General features: G+C 31.6%; 2 long non-coding RNA genes and 1 other non-coding gene across 3 annotated transcripts; 1 reads left to right on the top strand and 2 right to left on the bottom strand.

The window, feature by feature from the left end:
* Positions 1–1,483: 1,483 nt before the first annotated feature.
* Positions 1,484–4,056, bottom strand: LOC145949556 (uncharacterized). The gene is made up of 2 exons (XR_014427847.1): positions 2,270–4,056; positions 1,484–2,191 (listed from the first exon to the last, which is right to left on the bottom strand). It is a non-coding gene; the product is annotated as an uncharacterized LOC145949556 (long non-coding RNA).
* Positions 4,057–7,496: 3,440 nt separating this feature from the next.
* TRNAI-UAU (transfer RNA isoleucine (anticodon UAU)) lies at positions 7,497–7,570 on the top strand. The gene has a single exon. It is a non-coding gene; the product is annotated as a tRNA-Ile (tRNA).
* A 46-nt stretch (positions 7,571–7,616) lies between these two features.
* On the bottom strand, positions 7,617–11,317 carry LOC145949555 (uncharacterized). Its single transcript, XR_014427846.1, has 2 exons — positions 8,646–11,317; positions 7,617–8,017 (listed from the first exon to the last, which is right to left on the bottom strand). It is a non-coding gene; the product is annotated as an uncharacterized LOC145949555 (long non-coding RNA).

Below are 11,317 nucleotides of genomic sequence, written 5' to 3'. Positions count from 1 at the left end.
GAGCATTAGGGGAAAAAAATACCCAAAGGAATGAAGTCAAAAAATAAAACAGTAGATTTAAAAGGTTTCGTACAAAGCAGTGATCCAGATCTCGTTGACAAAACGAACTCATGAGATCGCTTCGACGTTTTCTACTACACTTTTCATCTTTCTGGAATGCCGCTAACGTTCTATCTCGATCGACAACTGTCAATTGGCAGACATCGGTGGTCTGTCCAAAGTATCAAGCTAAAGTAACCAGTTATCATCTTGAGCATGATTTTCGACAATGACCTGTAGGCAGCTAAGGCCCTTTCTACATCAACCACTTCCTATAGTCATCTCTCTTACCCCCAGGTATAGAGGGAACTTGTAGTGTGCAAGGGTTTGTGTACAGTTTATTTCAAACAAGTGCAAAAATTTAACAAACAAGCAATTATTAAAGCCATGCTAAAAACAAATATTTACAAACAAGGCAAAAGGGGTAAAAATTTAATTATTATTTTTTATTATGCTAAATTTATCATTAAATGGGTCTGACCCTCTTTTAGCTTTCCCAATGGAGTCGCCATCTGTCGGAACCCAAAAAATTTCGATCTTGTCCACAAATGATTTGGACTTCGTTTTGAAAATCTCATCAATTTTGGAATGCCCTAAGACCGGACTAATCCTTCACTAATGGTTTTTGAAAAATGTTCGAAGGAGTCGTCACCGATATTTTACTCAAAACACCAAAAAAAGAAAAAGTTTTCAAAAATTAATTATGGCCTTCATAGCCAGAATCAAGTTCGGGGGTCGATTACGTGTGGGAAAGGTGTTAGACATCCCATAACGCCCTAATTCGGTACTCTATGATAAGTTTAGCATAATAATGGATATAATTAAATCTTTACCCCTTTTATTTTATTATTCATACAATAATTTACATTATATTAATTTACAACATGAGTACTAATCCGCTATCTACATGATAATCAATCTGTTGCATGCACGTAGCGTTATAAGTAAAATAAATAAAGGAGAAAGCGAGAGAGAATTAAAAGAACCTCCAGAGCAAGCTTTTATAGAAAAATCTTCTTAAATGCGTATAGGGGGTGTGTTTTGGCAATCTTTCGCTCTACAAAAAGCCTCACAATCACTTAGAAATTTATAGAGAGCGAGTCAAATCTGATAGAAGTTTGCTTTGTGAGTGAGAAGTGTTGGAGAATGAGCCTTGTGCACGCTTATATAGGCACCCAGGGAAGGGAAACAATCGTTCCCAATACTGGTACCGTTGAGGACCGCAAGTTTGATTAGACACTTGATAATAAGTTTGTTTTCTAAAATAAATGGTAAAGATAATCAAACTTGATCATCTAATTTTCATCTATATACTTTTAGTTTAAAGTTAAAGTTTTAAAAAAATAAATAAATGGTAAAGATAATCAAACTTGATCATCTCATTTTCATCTTTTCCTAACAATTACACTCATCTCTTCCAATATACCCAGTTATATGCTCGAAATACCATATCCTCCAGAAAAAAACATTATGCCTGCTTGGGAACAGAATTACAGAGCCAACGTGTCATGAGCAAAGAAGATAGCATAATGCAGTAAAAGCGGTGTGGGCAGGGGACAAGGTAAAAACAAACTATATTTAGTGGTAACAAGAGAATAGTAGTAGGAATGATTACTTAAACCCAGTCAATGAATGGTTGCTTATTAGAAAAGAGCAATTTAAAAAAAAGAAGTGGGAAAGAGACCCACGTCCTGCCAGAGGGTTATACCATGGGGACAGCATAATTCTAAGGATATAGCACTTCTATTATATAATAAGGAGATTACTAAAAAAAAATATCTTAAATAACTTGTAACTTGATGGCACTTGTTTGGCTGCTCCTGGCACGAAAAATTATTACCTAAGCACTTTTTCCTTCAACTGGCCTACCAAAGAAGGCAACTAGCCTGGCAAACAAAAAGAATCAACTTCATCTGGATTGACCTTGTCTGAGGGGTCTCCTAAGCTAAGACAGGCTTTTTAACTGGACGGCTCGAGAGGAACAAAGAGGTATTTCAGCTGTCTATCCTTTGCCAACGTCAAGGTAGACTGATGGGGAATCGCAACAACTTAAGAAGACTCGTGACGGTACAGAACTCATCAGTTTTAGTTAATACTTGTTGACGGTACAGATCTCAATGTACACAAACCATAGATCTCAATGTACATGAACCTAAACAAACATAATATTAATATTAATACTGATTGCTAAAGTAGAAAAAAAAAATATTACGAATTGTGTATTACATACCATTTCTTACACACCCGCTGTTCCCTTCCTGTATAACTTGTACAATGTAGGTATATTATTAATATTAATATTATGTTTGTAATCAAATTCTCTTAATCAACTAAAAATAATTTTAGCCCTCCCTTATATATAGTCCATATGAAAGGGAGGGCTAAACTAAACAAATTATACCTAAATTTGTTTTCTCTACAATGTATCAGGTACCGTTGACCAAATAATAACAAGTGTCTCCTTTCAAAGGATAACAATGAATGTAACATAAAATCATGTTTGTTTTCTAAGTGGGTCCTTTTGTTCACAATCAAAGCAAGCAAGCCTGGGTGTTGGCTGTGTGCCTAGTGGACCAGCACCACCCCAATCCAATTGCACAGCCCGTTACAGCACCACAACAAACATTTTTCTAAACCATTTTTTCGTATGTGACAATAAAAGTATGCTTACAATCACTATTGTTCCCTTGTGAGGTGAAGTTTAGGTTAGGTGTCCTAATAATAAGACGTGAGTGTCGACGAGTATGAGATCCCAGCATAATGGTATGCCTATTACTTGATTGTAGTTCCTACTGCCTATAATTGCCCAAATGTAAAAGCTATAATTTTCTACTGTTAATAAATTATATGATGTCGTTTAAGAATGATTAATAAATGTGTTTTATATTGAGTACTAAAGGCTGAACAGGTCTGAATTATGTCCAGTAAGAAAGAGATTGAATCATCTATATTCTATACACATATACAGTCAATGATATTTGGATGCAACTTGTAAATTCAAACACATATTCAACAGCTTTCCAAATTCATATTGTTTGTTATGAAATTTGGATGCAACTGGCAGAGAGGCAGCTTTGTGAGGTTATGGTGGGTCATCAAATTCATTGACTTCTACGGTGGTTAACACAAGGAGACTCAACCAAGCATTAGCTAGTGGTTATCGCTCGACCAAGAAACAAAACTTGATCTAGCTTGGAGAAGGCAAGATATGGAGTCATATATCCATATCATTACATTAGGAAATCAGATACCAACTTTGCTAAAGTTAATTTAAATAACTAAAGAGAGATGGGGGATGCAAGGAGAAGGATTCAGATTCCTAAAACCTCGGACGGATTGAAGAAAGACAAAAGAAAAAAAAATGCAGGTGACAACAATGCTGTTATGCTTTGCAGTGGACAAAAGTTTCTTTCAACCAAAGATGACAACAAAGGGAAAAACACTCACATGGCATTATTTGTGCTAATTAGCTCGCTTACATATTCCAGTTCGTAGTTCAGATTTTATTGAATACCCTCCTCCAACTTTAATGGACATCCACGGTCAATGCTACGAAACACAGTTTTCTACAGAAAGAATTCTACTCCATTAACGGTTCCTTTCCTAACCCATTGGGATCTCAGTTCCCATGAACCTAATCAATTGGGGCGACGCATTTGTCGCACACTGTTTAAAGGGAGCTAAGACTAATCTATATTTTGCAATTCTTGTTAATTTGGGGTTAGGGGTTGGTAACTAATTGTAACTATTCTGAATTCATAAACTGATTCCTTGGCTTTCCTAATGATTGATCTAAAGGCTCTCGCCTTCCTTACCAATAATAAACAGCACAGTCTACAACAGAGCATTATTTCATCACAATTTATAACAGAGAAATACCAAGTCCCAAACCCAACGACAAAGACGAAATTAATTAACGAAGCCACACACCATGAACAAATTCAGATATCAGAGTAAACAAAAAACATATTCTGAAAAAAAAAAAAACTAAAACTAAAACTACAATCCAATAACAACACAAACCTGGAGTAAAACGACGAGAGGAATTCTGGAAATCAAAGAGAGACCAATGCTTAGACGAATCAAAGATGAAGATGCTTAGATTATTAGAAGAAGTAGGTCACGATAGTGCAGAGCGTAAAACACCGTGAGACAGTCACTGTTATTTAAGATTTTAATTTTAACTAGGATGTTTTTGTCCAAAAATTTCACTAAACCACTTTTTTTTTAATGTTTTAAGTTGTTTCTAAAAAAAACCTTCTATTTCTTTCAAAATAAATTATATAAACGTGCATAAAAATTCAATAATTAATTTAATATATGAAGAAAGTTTAATTTAATTGGTTGAATTTAAGTAGAATATGCGTATAATGTAAATTTCTTGTATTGAGTATGATTCTCATTGTAAAAAAAACGCGTATTTTAATATGATAACAATTAAATTGATTTATGAGAATTAAATCTAATAATAGTTAAATTTATGCAAAACTCATTCTTATCATTTCGTAAATTATTTGGAGTTTTTTTTATGTAAATTATTTATATTTTTTTTTATTTTTTACTAGTGCAATTTATATAATTTACATGTATCATGTGTAATATATATATATATATATATATATATATATATATAATAGAGATCATAATATTTATAAATAATTTATTATGGCATTTTATGGTATGTGAATTGACATAAAAGTTTTAAAATTAATATAATGAAATTATAGATTTACATAAGACATGTTGAAAATATATTTTTCATAAATTTTAAAATTATAAATATGTTGATATGACCATTAATATTTTTATTTCACTTTTAAATATGTTTGAAAGAGATGAGAGTGAGAAGATAGAAATAAAATATGATGATAATAATTTTTTTATTTGATTAAAAAGAAAATTTGAAATTTCGAGTGTGTGGTTCAACGGTAGTGGTTAATTTATGCTTAAGCAAGATCAGGAGTTCGAATTCTACCTTGTGTATGCAGTTGCGTTAAATCTTGGAGTTAGGAAAATTAGTCATTGCTATTAGCCCTGAATACTCTAGGACGAACCTAAAAAAAAAGGTTTACTTTCTATTAAAGAAGTTTAAAATTATTTTTCTTCTCACTTTCCATTTAATTTATATTTAATTTTTTTTTCTCTTTCCTCACTTGTCATCCTCCTCGACTCTCGACTGACCAAACATAGGTTTAATGTTACAAAATGTTTCCTTTTGAATATCTTTTTGGTTTTTACTAATACATTTCTTGATATTGTAGCAATAATATTCTTTACGATTTGTTAATGAAAGTAATAAAATCAGATAAAAAGTAAAGGAAAAAAATTAATTTAATTTAAATATTATTAAATTAATTCAACTTAACTATTAATTAGCTATGAAAAGTGACAAGAAAAAGTGTCTTTGTTAGTTCAGCAAGTTGAGTGGATGGAGGACTTGGTAACTGGTGAATGATCTTTGACTAAAGCTTCTTTTTATTTTCGGTTTCGAATTTTGTGGATATAAAAAATATAATTAAAAAATATTTAAAATATTATATCATATTTTTCAGTGAATATTAATTATCAACAAAATTGGTAGTATTTTTATATGAATAATATGATTTCTTTGAAGAAATAACAACCAAATCAATATGATTGTTGTTTCATGCAATCTTGGGAAATTTGATTGGCATACTTCTTGTCACAATAAAGGGAAATGGGCACATGAGTTAGGGTTTAGGGTTTAACATCTTTTATCTTTGAGCTGATCTTATTAATTAGTTATTTTTGACAGATCATACAAGTCCAGATCCACAAGTATGCTTTTTCATATCTGCCAAAACAAGCAGCCCTCCTCTAGTAGAGAAAAAAAATCATGCAAAAACAAAAGAAGTTTGCAGACAAGGTAAAGTCATGATTTGGAAGAAAATAGATCCAAAATTTAAGTACCAGAATAAATAATAATTATCTCCAAACAAAATTCAAGAATTAGCATATTGATTTTGAAGTGCTATCTCCTTCTGTGTTTACTCACTCCCACTTCCCCAAAAAAAACCAATGAATAGAAATAAATGAAAATATACCACAGAAAATTGCAATCTAGATAATTTTCTTTCTTTCTATTTTTAGGACAGGAAAGCACTTTGAATCTAATTATGAAGATACAATTCGCCAAATTAACACATTCCAGGATGAACTTAAAGTTTCTATAAAGCATCCTTCTACGACCAATTAGCCAAGTCAAGCATCCACACAAGATATTCTAAATGTAAGATTGAATACTTTAAGATTAACCTCTTCTCACCTCTAATGTCTCACTTTGATATGCTTCTACATGCACATACTAAATTCTAAATGTTTCCCCTATCTAAAACATCAAAGTGTCCTAGACTCTCGGTATTTGTCAAGCATTTGCTTTCATTATGATGAGTTTTACTTTTAGGTGATCCAAATTTCATTAATGTAAATTGCTTCAGAACCCATATGTAATGTTGATAACAACTGGGCACCGCAGTGGAATTCATATATAATAAGGACAATTAGCACAGGACAGGATAGAGGATATTCGTAAAGATGGTGTTGGTGTCTATCAATTGTCTGCATGCAAACCACCATATTTAATTGAAACTTCCTAACAGAACACTACAATCAGTACCTATGTTATGATTGTTGCACTTGTTGGGAAATTTGTAGTATCCAACCCACTTTGTTAGATCAGATGTAAAACGAATTCATCGATTTGCTTCAATAGTGTTGATTCTTGTAGATCCATATGATGTTATCCGCCAAATGTAATTAATGACAAAACTCAATTTTACAAGAAAACAAACCACAACAGAGGAAATAAGAAATTAATGCATAGGAATGGAGTATTATTCAATTCCCCATATAACCAGTGTACCAATATATCAGGCTAGTAAACTACGTAGTCTCAACAGAAGAAAAAGATGAGTCAAGGAAGAGAAATTACACAACACTCAATGCCCCTCTTTTCTTGCTCCTTCCCCAATAACTCCAATCTTCAATTGCTTGACTTTTGTTTCGGTGGCAATATTCGAAAGGAAAAGTAAAACAACTAATGTGATTTAATTTGAGTTTCATCATGTTTAACGTGTTTATACCAAATGGAATGAAGTGTTAAATTATATATAAAAAAAATGTTAGCAAGCTACATGATTTAATTTGGCTTGATCATGGCAAATAACTTATTTGCCGCATAATGATACTAAACACAGTTAAATTTGTAGAGATATAAATTCATAACTAATGGAGTTACATATACAGCTACTAATATATAACCTCTGTAATAGCAGAAACATTCTGCTCTGTCTTTCTTTACGTAAGCTGCAAGCTTGTATGATTATTTTCGCGACTAATGGAACATCTCTTTATGTATAGTGAAAGCTTGTAAAATTTGGCTTCCAAAAATGTAATCACAAAAATCCATAAAGAAATAATGATCAAAATAATATCAAGGTCCCGTAGCTCAGCTGGTTAGAGCGTTGGTCTTATGAGCCGAAGGTCGCGGGTTCGAGCCCCGCCGGGACCACCTTTTTTAACAAAATCCTGCACAGTCATCAGTAAGACACAAAGGCTTCATCATTCTCCACGATAAAGAGTTACATTACTAATAATCTTAAGAAATGTCTTTGATACACTTAGGATATGTTTTTATGGAAAAATAATAACACTACTAATTTCACCTCAATTTGCAACATTGATCTGTCAACTAATACGAGACGATGTGACATAAAAGACATTAATAATAATAGATCCACATGATACATTTTGAGTGTTTTTGGACTAAATCCTAGTCTTTACTGCTGCTGCTATCTCCAACCTTTGTTATGGAAACCTATTGGTATTGGTGTCTGAGTTGGGTAGATGTAGATGTAGATGTGATCAACTCCTCTGTCAATGTCCAGAGATTTTTAAGGACCCTGACTCTTGTTTGAACATCAACTTTCGTTAGTTGGCCAGATTCATCAATTCCCACCTATAATAATAAATGATCTTAAAACTTACTACTTAGTATTATGTATCTCGTGCTTCATCATCGACCATGATTTTTACAACTCAGATGTTCCCATGGCTTAGACCAGCTTAATATATGTTTAATTTCAAATAGGATTCTCCAGGTTAGCTAATAAATAATTTTAAATTTTCTACTACAGTGTTTAACATTAGCGGCATTTTTTGTTATATTTTTAATAAAAATATTCTATTTATTAATTCTTAAGCATTATATTTAATTCGAAAATATAACAGCTTAAGCTTTTTTTTTTTTTTTAATTTCTTTTTTGGATAAAAAAGGAGACTAAAAATCAAACAAAAACACTTTGAAAATTGTATTTGAACTGTTTTCTATGCAGTAATAAGAGAGACAAAAAAAGGAAAATGTAAAATAAATAACTAGTATGATACTATATAATAAATGTTGTAGAAAAATACTACTACTACTACTAAATGTAAAATATAAGATTAAATTTTTTATTTGTAAGTTGAAAGATAATAATAGCATTCAATTAAAAAAAGTGTACCTACATAGGAATGGTGCATTTAAAAGCAAAGGGCAAAGGGATTGGCAGTATAAAAGGGAGAGAAATGTCTCCTAGCATACATACCTAAGTGCTCTCAGAATACAAAGGAAGGAGTGCGTGAGAGAAGATATTAAAAAGAGAATGGAGAAACTGGGTAAGGTGTTGGTGATGTTGGTCATGGTAGTCATGGTGGTTGCTTCAAATGTGGAAGGTGGAAGATTACTGAAGGAGGAGAATGTGGATAAGCCTCAGAACTTTCTTGGATCTGGAGGCCTTGGTGGGATATTTCCAAGCCCAAGCCCAGGTTTCAGCTTCACCGGTATTGGGTTTGGCCCATCAGGGTTTTGCACTTTCCCTGGTGGTTGCACCCCAAATTTGCCCACTATACCCGGTGCTGGAGGCTCACCACCTCATGCATAAAGAAATGGGGAGTCTTACTCTTATTGGCTTTGGTACAAGACCTATGTTATTACTTATTATTACTACCTATTACTTATTACTTAATGCTTAGTAGTACCTTAGAACTTGTTTAAGCTTTAATTTGCCTTTTCTATGTATGTGCCTTGTCTAGATATTAGGGTTTGTTTTGGTCTCGTGAATGACTAGGTTTGGTTTGAGTTCGTGTCTTTGTTTCTATTTGGCTTGTCACTGCTACCATCTCACTGCTCACTACTGTAATAGTGTAAGCTTCTATCATGGATGCTACGATTTATTTATGCTATAATTATGATTTTATTATCATTTGGTTCCTTAAGACACACTATGCCTTTATTCTTGTTGCATTATGTTGAAGAAAAAAAATATTGCTTAATTTGTATATAAACAAAAAAAATCATGTTTAATATCAATTAATTTCATCTTATTTAATGTTATTAGCTAAAAATACTCTTTTATTTAATTAAAATTATAGTTCAGGTGTTTTTTTTATTCATGATATCAAATTTAAAGGAAGAATAATTTTAAAAAAAATGTTGTATTTCTAATGAAATTAGTAAAATTAAATAATGTAAATTAACTTTTTCACATACTGTAAAACAATTATATTAAGAACCCAAGGGAGTACTTTTTTTTTCCTTTACAATGATCGAAATTCAAATATAAGACTTTATATAAATTATTTCATTATGTTACTTTCAAACTAATTTTAAAAGTTTGCTCTCTAGTTCTAAAACTAGTTTTATTTATTTATTTGTTTATTTTTAGTTTTTAAATATTTTTTCAAACTTTAAATCTTATTGTGTTTTTTATTGTCTATATTCCTATTTAAAAATTGTTACATAATTATATGTACTAATATTATAAAAAAAAATACCACATTTTGATATTTCGGTTGGTCACTTCAATTATAATATGAATTGACTATACATTCATCTTGTTCCATATAAATCTAAGAGGGAACAACTTAAAGAACATAACTTTTTTTTAGTCTAAATGTAATTCAAATGAGGCATGTATCTTCATCACATACCTAACAATTTATCAACTTAATCAATTATAACATCGTACAACTTTACCACTTAATCATCTATCAGCTTACAACTTGGCAACATAAACATCATTGCACATTACATCAACTTAATGCATAATGAGTTATCATCATACAACATTCATCATATATTTTAATCATCATTATTTAACTAATAAACAAATTAAAACATCACATTTATAAGTGACTCACACCTGATGCTATTGAGACAGGAGCTTTCTGTCTTGTTCATGCCCAATACCAATACATTTGTACCTAGTGTAAAGAAGGTAAAGAGCCCTTGAGTCTTTCAAGTTTGGCGTGGCAAAACTTCACACTCGACCTCAATTAGGCAAATAGTCTTTGCCTTATTTATGCTCAGCATCACGACACTAGTGCCTAACGCCAATTTAGGGAAAAAATATTCTTTCTCCTCGTGCCTAACATTATTTAACTTATACTTAATGTGACTAAGTTAAAAACAATTATCTGTCTTCACACTCGGTGTCACCAATCCTACACCTAATGTCATTAGAGTTGAGAATCCTTGATTTGAGCCACGTTTGGTGCCATGAAAGTGCACTCGACATGAAGACAGTTTTTCACTTAGTAGGAACTCAATTTTGTCCTAAATCACTTGAAACTTAGAAAATACAACATACAATACAATATACAACATATAAACAATGAGTGAAATTCATTTCCATCACGAGAAACAACATGCATCCATTCTAAATAAGAATCATCAAATTCTATCCAAAACATCTTCAAGGAACCAAAAACCACAAACAACTCATCATCTCATCTTCACTCAATCAAAACAATCAACAATAGATCAAATTCCAACAACAAAAAACCAACACAATCCAATAGTGATCAAAATAAAGCTTCCTTTACTTCTAGTCACTTAAAAGAGAAGAAAAAAGGAAGAAATCTTTACATAATACTGACTTGGTATTCTCGGCTTTGTAAACTTCAAATCATCAATCTACCAACTTCAATCAACTGTAAGAAGAGTTTGAGAGGAATTAGAGGAATGGGGAAACGAAAAGATTTATCGAGCTCTAGAGACCTTCTCTTTAACATCTTTATAGTTTTCATTAAAAATTAACTTATAAAATTTACGTCTTAAGAAAAATCTTATATATATTTATTTTAGTTGACTTAACTAACTCTAATTCAATTAACTCAAAGATAACTTAATTCTTAGGCTCCTTAAACTCTCAAAGTTCTAAGACAACAACAATAACAACACAACAAAATTTAATCATATATCATATAATTAAATTAA

This window comes from Cajanus cajan, chromosome 7 (genome assembly GCF_000230855.2).
Source record: "Cajanus cajan strain Asha chromosome 7, NIPB_CcT2T_4, whole genome shotgun sequence".
Classification (NCBI taxonomy): domain Eukaryota; kingdom Viridiplantae; phylum Streptophyta; class Magnoliopsida; order Fabales; family Fabaceae; genus Cajanus; species Cajanus cajan.
The sequence above is the reverse complement of the archived record's forward strand: the minus strand, read 5'-3'. Positions and strand labels throughout refer to the sequence as shown.